Genomic DNA, 6,197 nt, shown 5'->3' on the forward strand with positions numbered 1-6,197 from the left:
GATGCGGCGGCGGCGGCGATGAGAAAAACGGAGGGGGGTATATATAGAGAGGGGTGCGGGTGGCTTGGGGAAAGGGCATCCGAGGCGGCGGCGGCTCCCGTGCTCCTGGCGGACTCCGGCGGCGGCGAGGCGTGCGGGAAGAGGAGAGGCGCGACGGGGCGGGCCGTCGGCTGGGCTCGGCCCAGTCGGCGCGGGCGCGTTTGTTTGTTTTTTTTTGTAAGTTCCGCGGGAAAAATTGCGTAGAAAAATAAATAAAAATCAGAAAAATATGAAATAAATTTTCCCCGTCTAGTTAGAAAATCTAGAATAGGGTGAACATTTTTAAAATCAAAAATAAATATTTTGAAAAAATGCATATTTTTTAAATGCAATAAAATTGCAAATAAAATCCAAATAATTTCAAATAATGATTTTAACATTTTTCCTCCAGTATTTCAATGTTTTGGAGAAGTCATATTTTCTCCTCTCGTTTATTTAATATTGAAATATTTTTCCGGAGAGAAAAATAATTGAAATCCCAATCCTCGTTTGAAAAATCAAATAAGAAAATTCTAGAAAATCCCCAACTCTCTCCGAGGGTCCTTGAGTTGCTTAGGATTTATCGAGGATTTGTCAAAATGCAACAAAACATGATATGCAAATGATGATCTATGTATAACATTCCAAATTGAAAATTTGGGATGTTACACTCCGGCAGGGTGCCGGAACAGGGCCCCGATTGGTTTTTGGTGGCTATAGAGGCTTGCGGCGGTGGAACTCCCAATCTAGATTATTTTCTGGAGGTTTGGGGATTTATAGGAGAAGTTGGCGTTGAGAACAAGTCAGGGGGCCCCACGAAGAGTCCACAAGGCACAGGGGCGTGCCCTCCACCCTCTTGGGGCCCATGGGACTCCCCTCCGGTAACTCTTCGTTCCTGTATTTTTTATATTTTCAAAAAAAAAATCTCCATCGATTTTCAGCGCATTCCGAGAACTTTTATTTCTGCACAAAAACAACACCACGGCAGTTCTGCTGAAAACAACATCAGTCCGGGTTAGTTCTAACCAAATCATACCAAAATCATGTAGAAATATTATAAACATGGCATGAATGCGTAAAAAATTATAGATACGTTGGAGACGTATCAACATCCCCAAGCTTAATTCATGCTCGTCGTCGAGTAGGTAAATGATAAAAACAAAATTTTTGATGTGGAATGCTACTTAACATATTTATCAATGTAATCTTCTCTATTGTGGCAAGAATATTCAGATCCATAAGATTCAAAACAAAATTTTAATATTGACATAAAAACAATAATACTTCAAGCATACTAACAAAGCAATCATGTCTTCTCAAAATAACATGGCCAAAGAAAGCTATCCCTACAAAATCATATAGTCTGGCTATGCTCTATCTTCATCACACAAAGTATTTAATCATGCACAACCCCGTGACAAGCCAAGCAATTGTTTCATACTTTAGATGTTCTCAAACTTTTTCAACTTTCACGCAATACATGAGCGTGAGCCATGGACATAGCACTATAGCTGGAATAGAATGGTGGTTGTGGAGAAGACAAAAGGAGAAGATAGTCTCACATCAACTAGGCATATCAACAGGCTATGGAGATGCCCATCAATAGATATCAATGTGAGTGAGTAGGGATTGCCATGCAACAGATGCACTAGAGCTATAAGTATATGAAAGTTCAAAAAGAAACTAAGTGGGTGTGGATCCAACTTCCTTGCTCATGAAGACCTAGGGCATTTGAGGAAGCCCATCATTGGAATATACAAGCCAAATTCTATAATGAAATTTCCCACTAGTATATGAAAGTGACAACATATGAGACTCTCTATCATGAAGATCATGGTGCTACTTTGAAGCACAAGTGTGGTAAAAGGATAGTAGCATTGCCCCTTCTCTCTTTTTCTCTCTTTTTTTGGGGCGCTCTCTTTTTTTGGCCTCTTTTTTATTTTATTTTTATTTTTCGTCCGGGGTCTCAACCCGACTTGTGGGGGAATCACAGTCTCCATCATCCTTTCCTCACTGGGACAATGCTCTAATAATGATGATCATCACACTTTTATTTACTTACAACTCAAGAATTACAACTCAATACTTAGAACAAAATATGACTCTACATGAATGCCTCCGGCGGTGTACCGGGATGTGCAATGAATCAAGAGTGACATGTATGAAAGAATTATGAATGATGGCTTTGCCACAAATACGATGTCAACTACATGATCATGCAAAGCAATATGACAATGATGGAGCGTGTCATAATAAACGGAACGGCGGAAAGTTGCATGGCAATATATCTCAGAATGGCTATGGAAATGCCATAATAGGTAGGTATAGTGGCTGTTTTGAGGAAGGTATATGGTGGGTGTATAGTACCAGTGAAAGTTGTGCAATACTAGCAAGGCTAGCAATGGTGGAAGGGTGAGAGTGCGTATAATCATGGGCTCAACATTAGTCATAAAGAACTCACATACTTATTGCAAAAATCTACAAGCCATCAAAACAAAGTACTACACGCATGCTCCTAGGGGAAGGGTTGGTAGGAGTTAACCATCGCACGATCCCGACCTCCACTCATAAGGAAGACAATCAATAAATAAATCATGCTCCAACTTCATCACATGACGGTTCACCATACGTGCATGCTACGGGAATCACAAACTTTAACACAAGTATCTCTCAAATTCACAACTACTCCACTAGCATGACTCTAATATCACCATCTTCATATGTCAAAACAATCATACGGAATTAAACTTCTCATAGTATTCAATGCACTTCATATGAAAGTTTTTATTATATCCCTCTTGGATGCCTATCATATTAGGACTAAATTTATAACCAAAGCAAATTACCATGCTGTTTAAGACCCTCAAAGTAATATAAGTGAAGCATGAGAGTTCATCTGTTTCTTCAAAAGAAAACCACCGCCGTGCTATAAAAAGATATAAGTGAAGCACTAGAGCAAACGACAAACTACTCCGAAAGATATAAGTGAAGATCAATGAGTAGTCAAATAATTATGCAACTACGTGAAGACTCTCTAACATTTAAGAATTTCAGATCTTGGTATTTTATTCAAACAACAAGCAAAACAAAACAAAATAAAATGACGCTCCAAGCAAAACACATATCATGTGGTGAATAAAATATAGCTCCAAGTGAGGTTACCGATGAACGAAGAAGAAAGAGGGGATGCCTTCCAGGGCATCCCCAAGCTTAGGTTGTTGGTTGTCTTTGAATATTGAAGGAAATATGCCCTAGAGGCAATAATAAAGTTGTTATTTATATTTCCTTATATCATGATAAATGTTTATTATTCATGCTAGAATTGTATTAACCGGAAACTTAGTACATGTGTGAATACATAGACAAACAGAGTGTCACTAGTATGCCTCTACTTGACTAGCTCATTAATCAAAGATGGTTAAGTTTCCTAACCATAGACATAAGTTGTCATTTGATGAGCGGGATCACATCATTAGAGAACGATGTGATTGACTTGACCCATCCGTTAGCTTAGCACTATGATCGTTTAGTTTATTGCTATTGCTTTCTTCATAACTTATACATGTTCCTATGACTATGAGATTATGCAACTCCCGAATACCGGAGGAACACTTAGTGTGCTATCAAATGTCACAACGTAACTGGGTGATTATAAAGATGCTCTCCAGGTGTCTCCGATGGTGTTTGTTGAGTTGGCATAGATCGAGATTAGGATTTGTCACTCCGATTGTCGGAGAGGTATCTCTGGGCCCTCTCGGTAATGCACATCACTATAAGCCTTGCAAGCAATGTGACTAATGAGTTAGTTACGGGATGATGCATTACGGAATGAGTAAAGAGACTTGCCGGTAACGAGATTGAACTAGGTATGATGATACCGACGATCGAATCTCGGGCAAGTAACATACCGATGACAAAGGGAACAACGTATGTTGTTATGCGGTTTGACCGATAAAGATCTTCGTAGAATATGTAGGAACCAATATGAACATCAAGGTTCCGCTATTGGTTATTGACCGGAGATGAGTCTCGGTCATGTCTACATAGTTCTCGAACCCGTAGGGTCCGCACGCTTAACGTTCAATGACGATCGATATTATGAGTTTATGTGTTTTGATGTACCGAAGGTAGTTCGGAGTCCTGGATGTGATCACAGACATGATGAGGAGTCCTGAAATGGTCGAGACATAAAGAATGATATATTGGACGATGTTATTCAGACACCGGATGAGTTCCGGGGGTCACCGGATAAATATCGGAGTACCGGAAGGGTTATCGGAACCACCGGAGAAGTAATGGGCCTTATTGGGCCTGGGGGAGAGAGAGAGGGGCAGCCAAGGGCTGGCCGCGTGCCCCTGCCATGGGCCTAGTCCGAATTGGACTAGGGGGATGGGCGGCGCCCCTTCCTTCCTTCTCGTTCCCCTCTCCTTCCTTCTTCTCCTAGTAGGACTAGGAAAGGGGGAATCCAACTCCCACTAGGAGTAGGATTGCCCCCCTTGGGCGCGCCCTATAGGGCCGGCCGGCCTCCCCCTTGCTCCTTTATATACGGGGGTAGGGGGTACCCTAGAACACACAAGTTGATTTTTTAGCCATGTGCGGTGCCCCCCTCCACATATTTCCATCTCGGTCATATCGTTGTAGAGCTCAGGCGAAGCCCTGCATCGGTAACTTCATCATCACCGTCAGCACGCCGTCGTGCTGACGAAACTCTCCCTCGACCTCAGCTGGATCTAGAAGTTCGAGGGACGTCACCGAGCTTAACGTGTGCAGATCACGGAGGTGCCGTGCGTTCGGTACTTGATCGGTTGAATCGTAAAGACGTTCGACTACATCAACCACGTTACTTAACGCTTCCACTTTCTGTCTACGACGGTACGTGGACACACTCTCCCCGCTCATAGATCTTGCGTGATCGTAGGAATTTTTTTGAAATACCGTGTTCCCTGACAGTGGCATCCGAGCCAGGTTTATGGGTAGATGTTATATGCACGAGTAGAACACAAAGAGTTGTGGGCGATAATAGTCATATTGCTTACCAGCATGTCATACTTTGATTCGGCGGTATTGTTGATGAAGCGGCCCAGACCGACATTACATGACCGCGTTCATGAGACTGGTTCTACCGCTGTGCTTCGTACACAGGTGGCTGGTCGGTGTCTATTTCTCCAACTTTAGTTGAATCAAGTGTGGCTACGCCCGGTCCTTGTTGAAGGTTAAAACAGCAAACTTGACGAAAAATCGTTGTGGTTTTGATGCGTAGGTAAGAACGGTTCTTGCTAAGCCCGTAGCAGCCACGTAAAACTTGCAACAACAAAGTAGAGGACGTCTAACTTGTTTTTGCAGCGCATGTTGTGATGTGATATGGTCAGGACGTGATTATAGAAATTGTTGTATGAGATGATCATGTTTTGTAACACAGTTATCGGCAACTGGCAGGAGCCATATGGTTGTCGCTTTATTGTATGAAATGCAATCGCCATGTAATTGCTTTACTTCATCACTAAGCGGTAGCGATAGTCGTAGAAGCAATAGTTGGCGAGACGACAATGATGCTTCGATGGATATCAAGGTGTCAAGCCGGTTACGATGGTGATCATGACGGTGCTTTGGAGATGGAGATCAAAGGCACAAGATGATGATGGCCATATCATATCACTTATAATGATTGCATGTGATGTTTATCCTTTATGCATCTTATTTTGCTTAGTACGGAGGTAGCATTATAGGATGATCTCTCGCTAAATTTCAAGGTACAAGTGTTCTCCCTGAGTATGCACCGTTGCTACAGTTCGTCATGCCGAGACACCACGTGATGATCGGGTGTGATAAGCTCTACGTTCACATACAACGGGTGCAAGCTAGTTTTGCACACGCAGGATACTCGGGTTAAACTTGACGAGCCTAGCATATGCAGATATGGCCTCGGAACACTAAGACCGAAAGGTCGAGCGTGAATCATATAGTAGATATTATCAACATAGTGATGTTCACCATTGAAAACTATTCCATCTCATGTGATGATCGGACATGGTTTAGTTGATATGGATCACGTGATCACTTAGATGATTAGAGGGATATCTATCTAAGTGGGAGTTCTTAGGTAATATGATTAATTGAATTTTAATTTATCATGAACTTAGTACCTGATAGTATTTTGCATGTCTATGTTGTTGTAGATA

This window comes from Triticum aestivum, chromosome 7D (genome assembly GCF_018294505.1).
Source record: "Triticum aestivum cultivar Chinese Spring chromosome 7D, IWGSC CS RefSeq v2.1, whole genome shotgun sequence".
Taxonomy (NCBI): domain Eukaryota; kingdom Viridiplantae; phylum Streptophyta; class Magnoliopsida; order Poales; family Poaceae; genus Triticum; species Triticum aestivum.